General features: G+C 47.2%; 1 protein-coding gene across 1 annotated transcript in view; it reads right to left on the bottom strand.

Annotated features, from left to right (window-relative positions):
• The window catches only part of LOC140411374 (uncharacterized), a gene marked incomplete at its 5' end in the record, with an annotated part of 35,390 nt that overhangs the window by 4,216 nt on the left and 8,795 nt on the right, over nucleotides 1–22,379 (bottom strand). The gene's annotated exons all lie outside the window — the stretch shown is intronic.

The raw sequence follows: 22,379 nt of genomic DNA, 5'->3' as shown, positions 1-22,379 counted from the left end.
GGAGATGCCGGCATTGGACTGGGAAGGACATAGTAAGAAGTCTCACACCACCAGGGTAACGTCCAACAGGTTTATTTGAAATGATAAGCTTTTGGAGCGCTGCTCCTTCATCAGGGGCATGGTAGCACAGTGGTTAGCACAGTTGCTTCACAGCTCCAGAGTCCCAGGTTCGATGGGTGACAGTCTGTGCAAAGTCTGCACGTTCTCCCCGTGTCTGCGTGGGTTTTCTCCGGGTGCTCCGGTTTCCTCCCGCAGTCCAAAGATGTGGAGGTTAGGTGGATTGGCCGTGCCAATTGTGTCCAAAAAGGTTAGATGGGGTTACTGAGATAAGATTGAGGTGTGGGCTTAAGTACGGTGATCTTTCCATGGATCAGTGCAGACTTGATGGACTGAATGGCCTTCTTCTGCACTGTAAATTCTATGACTTTAACCTGGTGTTGTGAGACTTCTTACTGGATTTTGTTCTTCAGCTCCTGTCTGCAGACCGACAATAAAATCAATGTGTCCTCTTAGGGATTTGGGGCCTCCAGCGCGTGTTTCTGAATCCTCCCTGCCCACCTCCCAGGGTTTCTTTCCTTCCCAGAGATCGGAGTCCTCATTGATAACCCTCTCATTTATTGTCCCCCCTCCCCCATCCTCTGATGTGAACCGTCCTCCACTCGCTGAACCAGGATGGCGGCCATGAACCTCCGCCTGCTCCCGGGAGGGAGAAGCCCGCAGTTGCAAACCAGGGAGCTGACAATAATTGTGAAGGGTTTGTGGATCGACAAAGTGTTTCCAAATCCTCCCACCCACCGCCTGACGGCGCCTCCGCTTCTCCGGGGCAAACAGACGTCCCTCGGTCGCCAGCATCATTAATGGCACTGCGCACGCGCTAAACACCGACACTACGCCTGCGTACTGGTCCAACTTCAACCACACGGCGCATGCGCCGGATCTCCACGCCCACAGAGTGATTGACGGCAGCTTCGGGCCAATAGAGAAAGGGGGAGACCAAGTAGATGCGACCAGTCCTCCAACCAATCGGGGTGAATGAGGGGCGGGGCTAAGCCCCGATTGCCTCATTGCATTTGAAAGCTGATTTCACTCAACCTCAAAGAGAAAAGTGCACTTCTTGTGGCTTCAAATAGATAAAACCCTTTGGGTGTGGAGCAAACATTTCAACATTTGTCAGCGAAATGTGGTAACATGATGATAGAATATACAAATAATTCAGGGGTTGACTTCAGGAATAACTGGAAAGAAAGGGAATGTGTCCAATAGAAAAATGATGGCAATAAATCAAGTGACAAATTGACAAATTAGAAATAAGTTAGGACAAATTAGAAATAAGGTTAACACTGTCATCATTCAGAACAACACTGACTATAAAAGGATTGTACGAAGTCTTACAACACCAGGTTAAAGTCCAACAGGTTTGTTTCGATGTCACTAGCTTTCGGAGCGCTGCTCCTTCCTCAGGTGGATGAAGAGGTCTGTTGGATTCTGAGGTCTGCTCATTCACCTGAGGAAGGAGCAGCGCTCTGAAAGCTAGTGACATCGAAACAAACCTGTTGGACTTTAACCTGGTGTTGTAAGACTTCGTGCTGTGCTCACCCCAGTCCAACGCCGGCATCTCCACATTATAAAAGGATTGATCTCAAAGACAATATCTGTAGTTTGTTATGCATTTTTTGTTATTTACAGGAAGGAGGCCATTCGGCCCACCATGTGTGCACTGGCTCCCAAACGAGCTACCTACCTAGTCCAATTCCCCAGCCCTATCTCCGTAGCCCTCTAAATTCATCACTTTCAAATATATATCCAGCTCTCTTTTGAACATCCTATGGAATCCATGTCCACCACTCTTCCACGTGGTGCATTCCAAACTCCAACAACTCTCTGAGTAAAGAAATTTATCTTCATTTTACTCATAAAAACATAAGAACTAGGAGCAGGAGTAGGCCCCGCGAACTCACTCTGCCATTCAATAAGATCATGGCTGATCTTTTTGTGGACTCAGCTCCACTTACTCACCCGCTCCTAGCTTTCTTGCTGACCATCTTGAAATTAGTCACTGACATACCAACTAGTGGAAACAGAATATCCTTCTTTACCCTGTCAAAATTATTTATAATTTTGAACACCTCAATAAGATCACCTCTTGATCTTCTCTGCTCCAAGGACAACAAGCCCAATTTTGTCAAACTTTCCTTGAATCTAAAATTCCTCATTCCTGGGGTCATTCTAGTAAATCTCCCCTGCACTCTCTCCAGGGTTTTACCATCCTTCCTTAAATAAGGTGCCCAGAACTGAACACAAAACTCCAAATGTGATCTGACCAATGAGAGGTGTAACATCACTTTCTTGCTTTTATACTCCATGCTTCTATTTATGAACTCAAGGATCCTCTAAGCCTTTGTAACAACTGTTTCAATTTGCCTGGCCACCTTCAGAGAATTATGCACTTGAACCCGATGTTTGTGTGGAGGAAGATCAGGCTCAAACCAATGTAAAAATCTGCAACTCATGTGAATATGGATTAATATTAGGTGGTTGATCTGGATCAGTGCATTCACAGAATCTGTATAGTGCAGGAGGAGGCCATTCGGCCCACTGAATCTGCACCAACCCTTTGAAAGACCACCCTACCTATACCCAATCCCCCACCCTATCCCTGGAATCCCTCGCAACCTTTGGACACAAGGACAATTTAGCATGGCCAATCCACCTAGCCTGCACATCTATGGACTGTGGGACAATATTGGAGCACTCGGACGAAACCCACACAGACACAGGGAGAATGTGCAAACTCCACACAGACAGGAACCCAAGGTTGGATTCGAAGTTGGGACCTGGTGCTATGAGGCAGCAGTGTTAACCACTGTGCCACCGTGCTGCTCATTATCCTATTTACTGGGCATTAACCCAGAAACCTTAAGATCAAACTGACAGTATTTCAGAACTGAAACAATAGTAGAGGATGTTCGAAAAACCCAGCAGATTTGGCAGCATCCGTAGGGAGAGAAAGTAGAGTTGATATTTCAAGTCCGTTTGGCTCTTAAAATAATTCAGCTTTCTATCCTTACGGATTCTGACAGAGCTTCTGGATTTTCCAGCATCCTCTGTTCTTGTTTCAGATTCCAGTGTCCACAGTATTTTAGTTATTTCAGAAGTGATCCTGTGACAGCAGCAATCTCATTGTTATCTCTCAGTAAGACAGATGGAACTATGGATTCAGGATACAATGAAAAGGAAAAGAGAGACTTTTAATAAGTACAAGGAGAGCAATTCAACAGAGACAATAGTGGAGTACAGAAAATGCAGGATAATAATAATAGCTTATTGTCACAAGGAGGCCTCAATGAAGTTACTGTGAAAAGCCCCTAGTAGCGACATTCCGGCGCCTGTTCGGGGAGGCTGGTACGGGAATTGAACCCGTGCTGCTGGCCTTGTTCTGCATTACAAGTCAGCTGTTTATCCCACTGTGCTAAACCAGCCCCAGATGGAACTTAAGTAAGCCATTAGGAGAGCAAAGAGGGGATATGAGAAATCTCTAGCTGGTAAAAGTAGGGAAAATCCCAACAGATTCTATAAGTATATCAATGGGAAGAGGATAACCAGGGAAAAATAAGGGCCCATTAGGGATCAAGGGGGGAATCTGTGGGTGGAGCCAGAGGACATTGATAGTGTGTTAAATAAATATTTTACATCTGCCTTCATCTAAGAGAATGGGGAAAGAGAGTGTGTGGTTATTCAGAAAGTTGTTATAGGGAGGGACAAGGTATTGGAGGTGTTGGCAGAAGTAAACATGGAGAAATCTCCAGGTCCAACGAATTGTGTCCCAGGGTGCTGTGGGATGTGAGGGAGGAGATTGCTGGGGCTCTGATCCAAATCTTGGTGCTGTCTGCAAACTTACTAACCATACCTCCTAAATTCTTTTTCCAAATCATTAATATAGATAACAAGTAACAGTGGACCCAGTAGTGATCCCTGAGGCACACCGCTGGTCACAGGCCTCCAGTTTGAAAAACAACCCTCTACAACCACCCTTTTGTCTTCGGTCATCTAGCCAATTTTGTATCCAAATGGCTACCTCACCCTGGATCCCGTGAGATTTAATCTAAGCAACAACATACCATGGGATACCTTGTCAAAGTTAAAGTCCATGTAGACAACGTCAACTGCACTGCCCTCATCGACCTTCTTGTTTACTCATTCAAGAAACTCAATCAAATTCGTGAGACATGATTTTCCACTAAAAAAGCCATGCTGACTGTCCTTAATCAGTCCTTGCCTCTCTAAATGCCTGTACATCCTGACTCTCAGAATACCTTCAAACTACTACAGGCCGGTGAATCACACGTCAGTAGTGGGAAAACAAATGGAGAAAATTCTGAAGGAGAGAATCTATCTCTACTTCACGAGGCACAGTTTGATCAGGAATAGTCAGCATAGCTTTGTCAGAGGGAGGTCATGTCTAACAAATTTGATTGAATTTTTTGAGCACGTGACTAAGTGATCAGAGTATTTCAGTTGATGTAGTTTACATGGATTTCAGCAAAGCATTTGCCAAGTCCCACATGGGAGACTTCTAAAAAAGGCAAATGCACATGCGACTCAGGGGAACATGATACATAGATACAAAGAAGATAGGAGCAGGAGGAGGCCTTTTGGCCTTTCAAGCCTGCTCCGCCATTCATCACGATCATGGCTGATCATCCAACTCAATAGCCTAATCCCGCTTTCTCCCCATAGCCTTTGGTCCCATTCTCCTCAAGTGCTATATCTAGCCGCCTCTTGAATATATTCAATGTTTTAGCATCGACTACTTCCTGTGGTAATGAATTCCACAGGCTCACCATTCTTTGGGTGAAGAAATGTCTCCTCATCTCTGTCTGAAATGGTTTACCCAGAATCCTCAGACTGTGATCCCTGGTTCTGGACACACACATCATTGGTAACATCTGACCTGCATCTACCCTGTCTAGTCCTGTTAAAATTTTATAAGTGTCTATGAGATCCCCCCTCATTCTTTTGAACTCCAGCGACAACAATCCCAACCGAGTCAAACTCTCTTCATATGATAGTCCCGCCATTCCTGGAATCAGTCCGGTAATCCTTTGCTGCACTCCCTCGAGAGCAAGAACATCCTTCCTCAAAGAGGGAGATCAAAACTGCACACAGTACTCCAGGTGTGGTCTCACCAAGGCCCTGTATAATTGCAGCAACACATTCCTGCTTCTATACTCGAAACTTCTCGCAATGAAGGCCAACTTACCATTAGCCTTCTTTACCGCCTGCTGTACCTGTATGCTTACCTTCGTGACTGGTGCACAAGGACACCCAGGCCCCACTGCACACTCCCCTCTCCCAATATACAACCATTCAGGTAGTAATCTGCCATCCTATTTTTGCTTCCATAGTGAATACCTCACACTTATCAAAATTGTACTGCATTTGCCATTGATTTTCCCTCTTACCCAACCTGTCCAGATCATGCTGTAGGATCTCTGCATCCTCATCACATTTCACCCTCCCACTTAACTTGGTATCCTCTGCAAACTTTGAGATGTTAAAATTTTGTTCCCTCATCCAAATCATTAATATAAGGTGGATTCAAGGTTGGCTGAGCTGTAGGAAACAGAGGGTGATGACAGACGGCTGCTTTAGCGACTGGAATCCAGCGTCCTGTAGCCATCTGGGATGGCCACTTCCAGCATATAAAATGGACACTCGCAGAGCATACAGGGAAAAATGGACAATGCAAAGTAACAAGCAGGCACAGAGCCTGAATGTGTATTTAGAAGACAGACTGCAGACAGAACTGAAACACTTGGCCGATTTGCACATTGATGGCCCATCTCCGATGAACAAAGACTAGTGCTCAGGTAGCCGATACCGTTCCAGACATTCCGGCGCCACTACCTCAGCAAGATTAAACAAACACAAGGCCACTTAGGACACGCCCAGCCATCAAGGCACCCGCCCATTTATTGGCTCAGATCAATGGCAGTGATCGAGATAATTGGGACCAAATTTAAGGCCTGCCTAAAAGCACACGAAGCCCCCCTGAGTATTAGAATGAACCCCCGCCATGTGTTCACTCTCTTGGAATTGGATCTCAGCCAGAGAGACCCTTTCACCTGCACCACCAGAAGCAAGTAAGTTCAAGTTCAACGCTCGCTACCAGACGGACGACCTTAGCTGTACTCCTGCTACCTCTTCAAACCCAATAGCCTCAGATCCGAACAATGGCCATTGTTCCTCTGACCTAAGTGGGCACCCTAAGTTAAGTATAGGTGTTAGTGATAGACATAGTTTAGCCTGTAGTGTTATTGTGCATGAGTAAATCATACTATGTGTAAATAAAGTAACATTGACTTTGAACTAACTAACTGGTGTAGTGGCTCTTTAATCGGTATTCGGTTGAACCTTGTGCGATATCAAGAGATACCTGGCGACGCTGAAAGCATATTCATAATTAAGATTAAGAAAGGCAACCTTATTAACCACCATATTTAGCGTCACTAAAAGAGAGCAACAGTCCAATGTTGTACCACAGGGATCTGTGCTGGGTCCCCTATTATTCATCATTTATATAAATGACTTAGATGACTATGTGTGGGTAGAATCAGTAAGTTTGCAGGTGACACAAAGATAGGCCGGGTGGTTAACAGTGAGGCTGAAAGTCTTGGGGTCAGGAAGATATTGATGGGTAGGTCCAATGGGCAGAAAAGTGGCAGATGGAATTTAACCCTGAAAGGTGTGAGGCGTTACACTTCAGAAGGAGCAATTTGACAAGGAAATATTCAATGAATGTCTCCACAGTGGGAAATCCTGAGGAACAAAGTGACCTTGGCGTATTTGAAAATAGATCTCTGAAGGCAGAAGGGCAGGTTAATAGGGTGGTGAAAAAGTCATATGGTACATTTGCCTTTATCAATCGTGGCATAGATTACAAAAGCAAGGAAATCATGTTGGAGTTATTTTGAACATCGGTGAGGCTACAGTTGGAGTACTGTGTGCAGTTCTGGTCGCCACGTTATAAGAAGGATGTGATTGCACTGGAGCGGGTGCAGAGGCGTTTCACCAGGATGTTGCCGGGGATGGAACATTTTAGTTATGAAGAGAGATTGGATAGGCTTGGATTATTTCTGCTGGAGCAGAGAAGACTGAGAGGTAACCTGATCGAGGTGTACAAGATTATGAGGAATACGGACAGGATGAATAGGGAACAGTTGACGGGTCGGTTACGAGGGAACATAAGTTCAAGGTGAGAGGTGGGAGGTTCAGAGGAATTTGAGGAAAAACCTTTTTACGCAGAGGGTGGTGACGGTCTGGAACGGAGGGTAGTAGAGGCGGGTTGCCTCACATCCTTTAATAAGTACCTGGATGTGTACTTGACACGTCTTAACATTCAAATCTGTGAGCCAGGTGCTGGCAAATAGGGTTAGGTTTGGCAGATCAAGCACGGTGGCTCAGTGGTTAGCATTGCTGCCTCACGGTGCCGAGGTCCCAGGTTCGATCCCGGCTCTGGGTCACTGTCGGTGTGCACATTCTCCCCGTTTTTGCGTGGGTTTTGCACCCACAACCCAAAAAGATGTGCAGGGTAGGTGGATTGGCCACGCTAAATTGCCCCTTAATTGGAAAAAATGAATTGGGTACTCTAAATTTATATTTAAAAAAAAGGTTTGGCAGATCAGGTGCCTTTCATATGGCGGTGCAGGCTCGAAGAGCCGAAGGGACTTTCCTGCTCTGTATTTTTCTGTGATTCTGTGAACTTTCGATGGAGACCACAGGCATCTTGGAGCATGATATACACAAGGAACTTGTGAACTATCTGAAGATAGTAATGGGGGAAAGGAAGGGGTCCGGAAAGCAACAATACCTCATGGTTTTCCAAAGGAAATGGAGCCTGGTTATGTAGATGTCAGGTTTTACACAACACCCACACCTACAGACACACTCACACTTGCGTGCATACATGGGTACTCTACCTCTCTGATTAAATGGATAACATTCTGCCTCACACTAACTAACCCGATGAATACTGGGGGTAGGGGTCACAATGTTACTGAAATTCCATTTGACATTACCCCGTAGTAACTGTGAGCAGTTCTGACCATCCAATTCCACTCCTTTCACTGAACTTTAAATCCAGATTCAATACAATCTGGGACAGAAGCGACGACAAAGCATTAACAATGAGCAGTCTGTAGGCACCGCGGATGATCAGCCTTGTGGGAGATAGTGTAAAATACAGTTCACATCCTGGATAATTACAGCTTCGATTCTCCGGGTGGTGTTGGAGATGATGCTAAGTTTCCATATTTAGATAGTCGGGCCGCACAGCAGAATGGATGGAAAGGTGGCTCAAACCCCCTGTAAATATAGTCCTCCGATATATGTTTTGTGGTCATCTTTCCATCCATTCTCCTGCCTGGCTGTTCACTCTACACAGCCTGATTTTGTTCACTTTGTAGATTGTACATACTGTTATGGATAACAAGCTGGTTACTAAACAAAAAACAGGTTAAGAATAATAACCAGACTGGTAAAAGATGGGAAGTGGTGTTCCACAGGGAGCAATGCTGGGACCACTGTTATTTACAATTTATGTCAATCATTTGGGCACAGAAATTTAAAGTTTAAAACTTGGGATCAAAATGACAGTAAATCATAGATAAGAATTTCCGATTCCCAAAACTTAGTAACACAGCTAATTATGTAATTAATTCAGTGCCGGACTAAATAATGTCATGAGGGAGTGATGAGATGACTTATTTATGAATTGGTTAATGAACAAATTGGGAGGTACTGTTAATACTGAGGAAAAATGCAGCAACATCCTGGGATCTAAAATACACACATCAATAAAACAGGGATCTTGGAAAGTTGCCACATGTCCTTCTTCATCTAGAGATCAAATGGCTGTTGTATAATTGTTCCAGCAGATAAAGGATCTTGTGAACTCCTCCATGAGTTATTTTAGTACGCACTTTAAACTATTTATTTTTAACTGCAGTTTCCTACATTAAAGGAAATACAAGATTGTACAATACAAGTTGTTGATGTTGGTTTAAAGTGGTAGATTTAGGACTATTCACAAAAACACCTTAAAAACGTCACAGGACAATCACCGTGGTCTTTGTGAACTGATGACTGAATGTTTCCACAGACATCAATAGAAAGACATCCATAGAATCCTGCTGCCGAATCCTCCCCCAGATTGTCCTTCCTGAGCTTCAGCCAAGTGATGTTCGACACTCAGGTGGAAAAGACAAAAATCTACAACAACGTGTTTAACATAAAGCTTTACATGTTATTCAACATTTATCCAGAATATTAAACAGCAGTCCATTTATATAGTTTATTAACATCAACAAAACAAACTCCAACTGTCAGAACAAAATCATTTAATATTGAACATGATTAACAGACACAGCGACCCCAGAATCCAACCCCTTCAGCCACATGAACTTGCTGGTGCATGATTGACCAGGATGGAACTTGACTGAGTGAATCCCTTTCCCAACACAGACCAGGTGAACAACCTCTCCCCAGTGTGAACTCGCTGGTATGTCAGCCAGTAACATGACTGAGTGAATCCCTTCCCTAACACGAGCAGATGAACAACCTCTCCCCAGTGTGAACTCACTGGTGTGTCAGCCAGGAGCATGACTGAGTGAATCCCTTCCCTCATACAGAGCAGGCAAAAAATCTCCCCGCAGTGTGAATTCGCTGGTGTGTCAGTATATCTTTTTGACTTTTGAAGATCTTCTCTTCAGCACGGTAGCATGGTAGTTAGCACAATTGCTTCACAGCTCCAGGGTCTCAGGTTCGATTCCCGGCTTGGGTCACTGACTGTGCGGAGTCTGCATGTTCTCCCTGTGTGTGCGTGGGTTTCCTCCGGGTGCTCCGGTTTCCTCCCACAGTCCAAAGATGTGCGGGTTAGGTGGATTGGCCATAATAAATTGCCCTTAGTGTCCAAAATTGCACTTAGTGTTGGGTGGGGTTACTGGGTTATGGGGATAGGGTGGAGGTGTGGGCTTGGGTAGGGTGCTCTTTCAAAGAGCCAGTGCAGATCCGATGGGCCGAATGGCCTCCTTCTGCACTGTAAATTCTATGTGAAGAAGCTGATGTGTCTCTAGGTGGGATGATCAAGTGTATCCATTTTCACAAAGCGAGCAGGTGAAAGGCTTATCCCCAATGTGAAACCGATGGTGTGTCAGCAAGTCAGATGGATTCGTGACTCCTTTCCCACACATGGAGCAGATGAATGGCCTCTCCCCAGTGTGAACTCGCTCGTCTGTCAGTAGTTTAGATGGCCGATTAAATTCTTGCCATAGATAAAGCAGGTGTATGGCCTCTCCCAGAAGGCACTGATGTTTCCTGGGTAAGAGATTAAATCCCTCCCCACACAAGGAACAGATGATTGAGGAATCCCTTCCCATATGCGAGCGAGCAGATTAAAGATTTCTCCCTAGTGTGAATGCATTGGTGCCTCAGTAGATAGGATGACTGAGTGAATCCCTTCCCACACCACAAAGGAGCAGAACTAGGCCACTCGGCCCATCGAGTGTGCTCCATCATTCAATCATGGCTGATATGTTTTTCATCTCCATTCTCCTGCCTTCTTCTCATAACCCCTGATCACCTTATTAATCAAGAACCTATCTATCTCTGTTTTAAAGACACAGTGATTTGGCCTCCACAGCTTTCTGCGCCAAAGTGTTCCACAGATTTACCACCTTCTGACTGAAGAAATTCCTCCTCATGTCACTTATAAAGGAGCATCCCTTCAGTGGCTGTGGCCTCTGGTTCTAGTTTTTCCTACAAGTGGAAACATCCTCTCCACGTCCACTCTATCAAGGCTTCGCAGTATCCTGTAAGTTTCAATGAGATCCCCCCTCATCCTTCTAAACTCCAATGAGTACAGACCCAGAGTCCTCAACCGCTCCTCATATGACAAGCTCTTCATTCCAGGGATCATTCTTGTGAACCTCCTCTGGACCCTTTCCAAGGCCAGCACATCCTTCCTTAGATATGGGGCCCAAAAATGCTCACTATACTCCAAATGGCTGGTTAGCCTGACTTTGGTCACTTGTAAGTTTTTCAAGTCCATTATTAAGGATGAGATTGCAGAGTACTTGGAAGTGCATGAGACTACCTGTCCCTCTGCAAACTTAGTAACAGTGCCCTCAGTTCCTTCTTCCAGATTGTTCATGTATATTGTGAAAATTTGTCGTCTCAACACCGACCCCTGAATCACCGGTTGCCATCCTGAAAAATACTTCTTTATCTTCACTCTCTGCCTTCTGCTAGCCAGCTAATCCTCTATCCATGCCAGTATCTTACCCTTGACACCATGGGCTCTTCACTTAGAACATAGAACATAGAACATAGAACATAGAACATAGAACAATACAGCGCAGTACAGGCCCTTCGGCCCACGATGTTGCACCAAAACCAAAGCCATCTAACCTACACTATGCCATTATCATCCATATGTTTATCCAATAAACTTTTAAATGCCCTCAATGTTGGCGAGTTCACTACTGTAGCAGGTAGGGCATTCCACGGCCTCACTACTCTTTGCGTAAAGAACCTACCTCTGACCTCTGTCCTATATCTATTACCCCTCAGTTTAAAGTTATGTCCCCTCGTGCCAGCCATATCCATCCGCGGGAGAAGGCTCTCACTGTCCACCCTATCCAACCCCCTGATCATTTTGTATGCCTCTATTAAGTCTCCTTTATTTATTTAATAGCCTCCTATACGGCACCTTGTCAAAGGCCTTCTGGAAATCTAAATAGGTTACGTCCATTGGTTCTCCTTTGTCTAACTTCCTTGTTACATCCATAAAGAACTCTAACAGATTTGTCAAACATGACCTCCCCTTGATGAAGCCATGCTGACTCAGTCCTATTTTATCATGCACTTCCAAGTACTCAGCAATCTCATCTTTAATAATAGACTCTAAAATCTTATCCAAGACCGAAGTCAGGCCAACCGGCCTAGAATTTTCAGTCTTCTGCCTCCCTCCCTTCATTTTTTAATTTTAAAAATAAATTTAGAGTACCCAATTCATTTTTTTGAATTAAGGGGAAATTTAGCGTGGCCAATCCACCTACCCTGCACATCTTTTGGGTTGTGAGGGCGAAACCCACACTGTTGCTCTTTTTAGCCTGAGTCTATTTGCTCTGATTACGTCACCTTTGCTCACGAGTCGCCAGGTATCTTTATGATACCGCCACATGGTTCAAGTTCAGGTTATGATTAATAAAACAGCACACCGCTTAGTAAGGTTTAAAACAACAGTCATTTATTATATACAACAAGCAATATTAATACCCTAATACTACTTTCTATATAATAAACCTATCACTACTGGCCAATACTTAACTTAGGAAGAGCCCACCAGGTCAGGGAAACAAATGGCTTGTCCAATCAGATCTGGCCCGCGGGATTCAAAAGGCTGCTACAGGTCGCTGGCTAGGTGTCTCTACCGGATAGCGATCGCTGGATTCAAACTTACAGTTGCCGGTTGCTGTTCTTGCGAAGGTCTCGAGCAGGCGAAGAGGAGAGCGAGAGATCTGAACTTGGACCCCCACTTTTATAGGGCCCAGGGGCTTCCCGCCTCCCGGGGCGGCCCTTGACCCTGAGTCCCAAGTGATTGGATCTGTCCCCAATCTCTGGGGTCAATGTGTCCAATGGTGAGGCGATTCCTCGATCTGGGGGTGGTCGCTCACCTGTCTTTGTTTCGGCCACTGCAGGTGCCGACAGGTCTGGCCCGGTATTCAATTGCTAATATGTTGCAATTGTTCCCGGGGATAGCAGATTTAACTGTGGATGTCTGAATGGATGGGCTGCAAACAGTCCTGAATGCAACTGCAAATACCTGGGTTGATGGGCTGTTGATAGCCCTGAGTATCGATCTGGGCTAACTTCCCAGAGCCGAATTTGCAATACTGTCTGCAGCTGCCTGCTTGTGTCTTCTTAGCTGCTTTTCCCAGCAGTCTTTCGGGTTAGCCATTTTAAACTGGGTTTTGGCCAGATTAAACGGAACGCAGCCATTTTATGTGGCTACAGCGCAAACATGGGGAGAATGTGCAAACTCCAGGCGGACAGTGACCCAGAGCCGGGATCGAACCTGGGACCTCGGCGCCATGAGGCAGCAGCACTAACCACTGTGCCACAGTGCTGCCCTCCTCCCTCCCTTCTTAAACAGCAGTGTTACATTATCCATTTTCCAGTCCTCTGAGATCATACCTGCTACCAATGATCCTGAAAGAGCACCACAAATATGCTCCACAATCTGCTCCTATCTATTTTAGAACCCTGGGGTGTAGTACATCTGGTCCAGGTGATTTATTCACCTTCAGACCTTTCAGCTTCTCCAGAACCTTCTGCTTAGGGATGACAACTACACTCACCTCTGCCCCCTGATTATCCTGAAGTTCTGGTATCCCACTGGTGTCTTCCACCGTGAAAACTGATGCAAAGTAACAATTCAGTTCCTCTGCCATTTCTTTGTTTCCTATTACTGCTTCTCCAGCCTCATTTTCCAGTGGTCCAATGTCTATTCTTGCACATCTCTTACTTTTTATATATTGAAAAAAATACTCTTGCTATCTTCTTTTATATCACAAGCAAGGTTGCACTCATATTTCATCTTCTCCCCCATTATTTATTTTTTAGTTGTCCTCGGCTCACTTTTAAAGGCTTCCCAATCTCCTGGCTTCCCACTAATTCTCGCCACCTTGTCTGCTTTTTTTTTGTTGCATTTATGCTGTCCTTGACTTTGCTCATCAGCCATGCATGCCCGTCTTTCCCTCAGCATGTTTCCTCCTCGTTGGGATGAATTTCTGTTGTGCCTCCCAAATAACCCCCCCAAAACTCCAGCCATTGCTGTTCCACTGTCTTCCCTGTTCGGCTCCTTTTCCAATCAACTCTGGCCAGCTCCTCCCTCATGTCTTTGTAGTTACCTTTATTCAATTGTAATACCGTTACATCTGATTCCAGCTTCTCCCTCTCAAAACGCAGGCATATAGTGGTCACTGGTCCCGAAGGGTTCCTTCACCTAAAGTTCCTTAATCAGGTCTGCCTCATTACACATCACCAAATACAGAATTGCCTGTTCCCTAGTAGGCTCTGTCACAGCTGCTCCAAAAAACCATCTCATAGACATTCCACAAACTCCTTTTCTAGGGATCTGCTACCAACCTGATTTTCCCAGTCCACCTGCATATTTAAGTCCCCCATGATTATTGTAATATTGCCTTTCTTATATGCCTTTTCTATCACCTGATTTATTTTCTGTGACACATCCTGACTACTGCTAGGGGGCCTGGACATAACTCCCATCAGGGGCTTTTTACCTTTGCGATTCCTCAACTCGACCCGAACGGATTTTATGCCTTGCGATCCTATATCGCTTCTTGCTATCGATTTAATTTCATTCCTTACTAACAATGCAACCCCGGCCTCTCTGCCCATCTGCCTGTCCTTTCGATAGGACACATATCCTGGCCACATGTCATATATACATATATAATTTATGTACTTATTCTCTGGCCCTGATCTCAATTGAGATGCCAAACACTTTTATGTCCTCAATGTTGGATTATTTACCCAGAACACAAGGAGCTTCAGAAAGTCCCCTTTCAATGACTATAGGATGCCAGTGCACAGCTGCTGACAGGGTGTGTGCTCTGGGCACAGGTGGCATGGTGGCACAGTAGTTCGCACTGCTGTCTCACAGCACCAGGGACCCGGGTTCAATTCCGACCTTTGGTGACAGTGTGGAGTTTGCAGTTTCTCCCCGTGTGCTCCAATTTCCTCCGGGTGCCGAAAAATGTGTAGGCTAGGTGGATTGATCATTTTAAATTGCCCTTTATTTTCCAAAGGTTAATAGGGTTATAGGGTTGGGTGGGGAGTGGGCCTAGGTGGGGTGCTCTTTCAGAGTGTCGGTGCAGACTCGATGGGCGATATGGTCTCCTTCTGCACTGTAAGGATTCTATGAGCATGCTCAACATTAGTGATGGTGACAGATTGTGGAGAAGCGGATGATTCTGGAGTTTGGAGCGGGTTGTGAGCACAAGGTACGAATGGAAATCTAGGGTCGCCTGGAAACATTAGCAACTTCTGGAGTAGGCCGGATTCTTTACATCGCAGTGACAAACCATGAGAAAAGGTTCAGTGGACACCACTTTACATGTCGGATTCAGAAAGAATCAGGGAGGCAGGAATGCCTTCTTGCTGACAGGTTGTTAACACAGGCAACCGGCTGCCTTCTTGGGAGTGGAAGGCTGGGCTTATATAATGAGTGGGACAGATGGTCGTCCATCTTGGTGAAGGAAGAGGGAGTGTGCGGGGTTTCAGAGTCCCAGTAAATCTCTGGAATTCCCGATGATGTGAACCAATGGATCCACTCTGTCTTCAGTTGCCTCTGAATATCCCAGGATGTAAGTCAGAGGGATTTCTCATGCTGATAATTTTGAATTGTGTGAGATGATCTGCAGTGATGATCCTTCCTCTGTATTATCTTTATCACAAGATTTCTTACCAGGCCCGCTCCTTCCTCCTTTTTCATTTTTCCTTTATTTTGAAAAGTTAAACATCCTGCAAGATGCACTCACACCGGGAAGAGACCCTTCACCTGGCCCATGTGTTGGAAGGAATTTACTCAATCATCCTGCCTAACATTGAACTGCAGGGAGTGAATTCTGCTGTTATTGCTGGTGGCACCGTGGCACAGTGATTAGCACAGTTGCTTCAAAGTGCCGGGTCCCAAGTTCGATTCCTGGCTTGGGTTACTGTCTGTGTGGAGTGTACACGTTCTCCCCATGTCTGCGTGGGTTTTCTCCGGATGCTCTGGTTTCCTCCCACAAGTCCCAAAAGACATGCTGTTCAGTAATTTGGACATTCTGAATTCTCCCTCAGTTTACCCGAACAGGTGCCTGAATGTAGCGACTAGGGGATTTTCACAGTAACCTCATGGCAGTATTAATGTAGACCTATTTGTGACACTAATAAAGATTATTATTATATTAAGAATTAGTTCCCAACATAATCATAGAATCGCGACAGTGCAGAAGGCCATTCGAGTCTCACTGACCCTCTGAAAGAGCACACTGATCACTTTACAGCCATGTCTCCACAATAGTTATTCAACCAAACCTCTTCATTTATATCTATGTTCTGTTTCATCTCGTTGTTGTGAATACATTATACATTTAGATCTGGAGACTTTAGATTTGATATTTTTCCAATTATTGATTACGTCACCTTAGGCCCAATGCTCCATTCCCTTTGTTACTCCCACGGTTTCTTCCTGACCCAACTATTTGTTTTTACCCAAAGTGCTCCGAGCCAGAACTCCTTTGCTGCTTTTCCCAATCCTCTTGTCCCTCCTTGGGGGCAACATGTTTTTGAGCAGCTTCATCCACTCCCAGACTGCCGGTGATATTTACAACCGACAGGAGTCTGTGGGCCGTGTGTATATTCAGTGTGAGAGGTTGCAGCCCCAGTATAGATACCTGAAGTGGCTGCTCCTCACCATCTGGTCCTAATCATTGGATCTCAATGTGGAAGGAGACGGGGGTAAGTTGGAGGATCATCTCTTGAATCTGTTCCTGGGTCTGGTTAAAAGGGAATTGGCGACTTCCGGGTGCGGCGATGACCAGCTAAGTCGCACGTTTCGGCAGCTCCCGTTGGAACGGAATTTTGGGCTCTTGATAAGAGCCCCAACAGCAATTTTAAACAGCCAAAATCACTGTGCGGTGAAATAGAAGGGAATCCCCCTGGATATTGATGGAAAAATGAGAGGATAGCGGCAGGATTGCAGTGGATCCTTCGGAGCAGCGGCAAGGAAGGGAAGCTCGAAGCAAGATGGCGTCGGAAGGTGGCCGTTCGATATGGGGCCCGGAGCAACAAGAGTTCCTGCGGCGCTGTGTGGAAGAGCTGAAGAAGGAGGTGTTGGCCCCGGTGCTACAGGCGATTGAAGGGCTAAAGGAGGCGCAGAGGACCCAGGAGCTGGAGCTTCGGGTCGTGAAGGCAAAGGCTGCTGAAAATGAAGATGAAATTCAGGGCCTGGTGGTGAAGACAGAGACACACGAGGCGCAGCACAAGAGGTGTGTGGAGAGGTTGGAAGCCCTGGAGAATAATTCGAGGAGGAAGAATCTAAGAGTCTTGGGTCTTCCCGAGGGCGCAGAGGGGGCGGACGTCGGGGCATATGTGAGCACGATTCTTCACTCGCTAATGGGATCGGAGGCCCCGACGGGCCCTTTGGAGGTGAAGGGAGCTTATCGAGTTATGGCGCGAAGACCAAGGGCAGGAGAAATACCTCGAGCCACAGTGGTGAGGTTTCACCGCTATAATGACAGAGAGATGGTCCTAAGATGGGCAAAGAAAACTCGGAGCTGCAGGTGGGAGAACGCGGTGATCCGCGTATACCAGGATTGGAGTGCGGAGGTGGCGAGAAGGAGGGCAAGTTTCAATCAGGCTAAGGCGGTGCTTCACAAAAAGAAGGTGAAATTTGGAATGCTGCAACCGGCGAGACTGTGGGTCACATACCAAGGGAAGCACCACTACCTTGAGACGGCAGAAGAGGCGTGGACATTCATAGTGGACGAGAAGCTGGAATAGTCTGGCAAGAGAAAGAGCTTCTGGGACAAAGTGGTGGGGTGACTATGTGGGATGAGGAAGGGGGGGGAGGATGATTTTTCAATTATTAATTCTTTTATCCTGTAAATTTTCTCTCTTCCCCTCGTTTGGGGAGGGGGGGAGTATCAGGAACTGTGGGCGCCGGTGGGTAGGAAAGCGGGGCTGAGTGGGAAACGCGAGCCTCGTTCCACCGCTATGGTAATTATGGCGGGAACAGGGACGCAGGAAGGTGGGGGCCTCGCACAGTGAGAGGCCGAGGGCAAACGGGGAAGCCGAGGTCAGCCAGAGTTCGCTGACTTCTGGGAGCAACATGGGGGGTGTAATTACGCTAGAGGGGGATCTAGCGGAGGGGGGGGGAAGGAGCTAACAGGGTTGCTGCTGCTAAGGGGAAGGGGGAGCTGTTATGGGGCGGGGTGGTCGAGGCGGGAGGGCACCGTCGGTGGGATATACGGGTACGTGGGAACCGGGTGAGGAGCTGGGGTAAAAAAGGGGATGGCTAGTCGACAAGGGGGGGCGGTAAAGAGCCCCCCAACCCGGTTGATCACGTGGAACGTGAGAGGGCTGAATGGGCCGATTAAAAGGGCGCGGGTACTCGCACACCTAAAGAAATTAAAGGCAGATGTGGTTATGTTGCAGGAGACGCACCTGAAATTGACAGATCAGGTCAGACTACGTAAATAATGGGTGGGACAGGTGTTTCATTCGGGTTTGGATGCGAAGAATAGGGGGGTGGCTATTTTAGTGGGGAAACGGGTACTGTTTGAGGCAAAGACCATAGTGGCAGACAGTGGGGGTAGATACGTGATGGTGAGTGGCAGACTGCAAGGGGAGGCGGTGGTTCTGGTGAACGTGTACGCCCAGAACTGGGATGATGCAAACTTCATAAGGCATATGTTGGGGCGTATCCCGGACCTGGAGGCGGGAAAGTTGGTAATGGGGGGAGATTTCAAGACAGTGCTTGATCCAGGGCTGGACCGGTCAAGGTCCAGGACTGGGAGGAGGCCGGCAGCGGCCAAGGTGCTTAAGGACTTCATGGAGCAGATGGGAGGAGCATACCCTTGGAGATTTATCAGACCTAGGAGTAAGGAATTCTCATTCTTCTCCAATGTTCACAAGGTATATTCACAGATAGACTTTTTTGTCCTGGGAAGGGCACTGATTCCGAAGGTGACAGGAACGGAGTACACGGCCATAGCCATCTCGTACCATGCTCCACACTTGGTAGATCTGGAGGTAGGCGAGGAAAAGGAACAGCACCCACTCTGGAGAATGGATATGGGCCTGTTGGCGGATGAGGGGATATGTCTGAGGGTGAGGGGGTGTATCGAAAGGTACTTGGAGCTTAATGACAATGGAGAGGTTCAGGTGGGAGTGGTCTGGGAGGCGTTGAAGGCGGTGGTCAGAGGGGAACTGATATCCATAAGGGCACATAAAGGGAAGCAAGAGAGTAAAGAAAGGGAGCGATTGCTGAGAGAACCTCTGAGGGTGGACAAGCAATATGCAGAGGCACCGGAGGAGGGACTGTACAGGGAAAGACAAAGGTTACATGTGGAATTTGACCTGCTGACCACGGGTAAGGCAGAGGCACAGTGGAGGAGGGCACAGGGAGTGCAGTATGAGTATGGAGAGAAGGCGAGTCGGTTACTGGCCAACAATTGAGGAAGAGGGGAGCGGCGAGGGAGATAGGTGGGGTGAGGGATGAGGAGGGAGAGATGGAACGGGGAGCGGAGAGAGTGAATGGGGTGTTTAAGACATTCTATGAGAGGTTGTATAAGGCTCAGCCCCCGGAAGGGAAGGAGGGAATGATGCATTTCCTGGATCAGCTGGAATTCCCGAAGGTGGAGGAGCAGGAGAGGGCGGGACTGGGAGCACAGATTGATGTGGAGGAGGTGGTAAAGGGGATTGGGAGCATGCAGTCAGGGAAGGCCCTGGGACCGGATGGGTTCCCGGTGGAATTTTATAGAAAATATATAGACCTACTGGCCCCGCTTTGGACGAGAACCTTTAATGAGGCCAGGGAAAGGGGGAAGTTGCCCCCGACTATGTCGGAGGCGACAATATCGTTACTTTTGAAGAAGGATAAAGACCCGCTGCAGTGTGGGTCCTACAAGCCCATTTCCCTTTTGAATGTAGATGCTAAGCTCCTGGCCAAGGTAATGGCGATGAGGATAGAGGATTGTGCCCCGGGGGTGGTCCATGAGGATCAAACTGGGTTTGTTAAGGGGAGACAGCTGAACACGAACATACGGAGGCTGCTAGGGGTGATGATGATGCCCCCACCAGAGGGGGAGGCGGAGATAGTGGTGGCGATGGATGCCGAGAAAGCATTTGACAGGGTCGAGTGGGACTACCTGTGGGAAGTGTTGAGGAGATTTGGTTTTGGTGAAGGTTTCATTGGATGGGTACAGCTGCTATATAGGGCCCCGGTGGCAAGTGTGATCATGAACAGGCAGAGGTCTGACTACTTCCGTCTTTATAGAGGGACGAGGCAGGGGTGTCCCCTGTCTCCGTTACTGTTTGCATTGGTAATTGAGCCCCTGGCCATAGCACTGAGGGGCTCCAGGAAGTGGAGGGGAGTACTCAGGGGAGGAGAAGAACACCGGGTATCATTGTATGCAGATGATTTACTGCTGTATGTTGCGGACCCGGTGGAGGGGATGCCTGAGATAATGCAGACGCTCGGGGAGTTTGGGGAATTCTCGGGGTACAAATTGAACATGGGGAAGAGTGAGTTGTTTGTGGTACATCCGGGGGAGCAGAGCAGGGGAATAGATGATTTACCGCTGAGGAGGGTAACAAGGGATTTCCGGTACTTAGGGATCCAGATAGCCAGGAGTTGGGGAACCTTACATAGGCTTAATTTAACACGATTGGTGGAACAGATGGAGGAGGATTTTAAGAGATGGGACATGGTGCCCCTGTCACTGGTGGGGAGGGTGCAGGCGGTCAAAATGGTAGTCCTACCGAGATTCCTTTTTGTGCTTCAGTGCCTCCCGGTGATGGTCACGAAGGCTTTTTTCAAGAAGATCGAGAAAAGCGTTATGAGTTTTGTGTGGGCTGGGAAGACCCCGAGAGTGAGGAGGGGGTTCTTGCAGCGTAGCAGGGAGAGGGGGGGACTGGCACTACCGAGCTTAAGTGAGTACTATTGGGCCGCCAATATTTCAATGGTGTGTAAGTGGATGGGAGAAGGGGAGGGAGCGGCGTGGAAGAGATTGGAGATGGCGTCCTGCAAAGGAACCAGCCTACAAGCACTGGCGACGGCGCCGCTGTCATTCTCCCCGAAGAAATACACCACAAGTCCAGTGGTGGTGAAAATTTGGAGGCAGTGGAGACGGCATAGGGGAATGACGGGTGCCTTGGTGCGGTCCCCGATAAGAAATAATCATAGGTTTGTCCCGGGGAGAATAGATGGGGGATTTGGAGCATGGCAGAGAGCTGGGATTGTGCAACTGAGGGATCTGTTCTTGGACGGGACGTTTGCGAGTCTGGGAGCGTTGACGGAAAAATATGGGTTGCCCCAAGGAAATGAATTTCGATACATGCAACTGAGGGCTTTTGCGAGGCAACAGGTGAGGGAATTCCCGCAGCTCCCGACGCAGGAGATTCAGGATAGAGTTAATTCAGGGACATGGGTGGGGGATGGTAGGGTGTCAGATATATACAGGGAAATGAGAGACGAGGGGGAGAACATGGTGGATGAGCTGAAGGGAAAATGGGAGGAAGAGCTGGGGGAAGAGATTGAAGAGGGGCTGTGGGCAGATGCCCTACGTAGGGTAAACTCTTCATGCTCGTGCGCCAGGCTTAGCCTGATACAATTTAAGGTTTTGCACAGGGCACATATGACCGGAGCAAGGCTCAGTAAATTTTTTGGGGTAGAGGATAGGTGTGGGAGATGCTCGAGAAGCCCAGCAAACCACACCCACATGTTTTGGTCATGCCCGGCACTGCAGGGGTTCTGGGTGGGGGTGGCGAAGGTGCTTTCAAAGGTGGTGGGGGTCCGGGTCGAGCCAGGCTGGGGGCTGGCTATATTCGGGGTTGCAGAAGAGCTGGGAGTGCAGAAGGCGAGAGAGGCTGATGTTTTGGCCTTTGCGTCCCTAGTAGCCCAGCGAAGGATACAGCTTATGTGGAAGGAAGCCAAGCCTCCGGGCGTGGAGACCTGGATAAACGACATGGCAGGGTTTATAAAACTGGAACGGATAAAGTTTGCACTAAGGGGTTCGGCTCAGGGGTTCACCAGGCGGTGGCAACCGTTTATTAACTACCTCGCAGAACGATAAAGGAAATGGGAAGGTAACAGCAGCAACCCAGGGGGGAGGGGTGGAGGGCTCAGGTGGGTCCTCAGGGGTGTTTTTGTAAAGATATTGGTACTTGGTTATGTATATTGAATTGCTGATTTTATTATTTGGGAGAGCTATTATTTTTGTTATGGCAGTTGCCATTTAGTTTATATATTATTTATTTATTTGTTAAAATACGGTCACGGTTATTTATATTGTTTTGCTGTTGTAAAAAGGGGAAAAACCTTTGTACTGTTTTGTATGGCCGAAAAAGCTGAATAAAATATATTTTTTTTAAAAAGGGATTTGGCAGATCCAGGATGGGTGGAAACCACGGCAGGGATTGTGGGGTGGGTGGGGGGGATCACTCCAGTTGCTGCCTCTCCTTTGTGGCTGTCTGTATTTGGAAGGATCTGGAGAGGGAGGATGCAGTGTTCACCAGTACAGTTGTTA

This window comes from Scyliorhinus torazame, chromosome 4 (genome assembly GCF_047496885.1).
Source record: "Scyliorhinus torazame isolate Kashiwa2021f chromosome 4, sScyTor2.1, whole genome shotgun sequence".
In the NCBI taxonomy this organism is placed as follows: domain Eukaryota; kingdom Metazoa; phylum Chordata; class Chondrichthyes; order Carcharhiniformes; family Scyliorhinidae; genus Scyliorhinus; species Scyliorhinus torazame.
The sequence above is the reverse complement of the archived record's forward strand: the minus strand, read 5'-3'. Positions and strand labels throughout refer to the sequence as shown.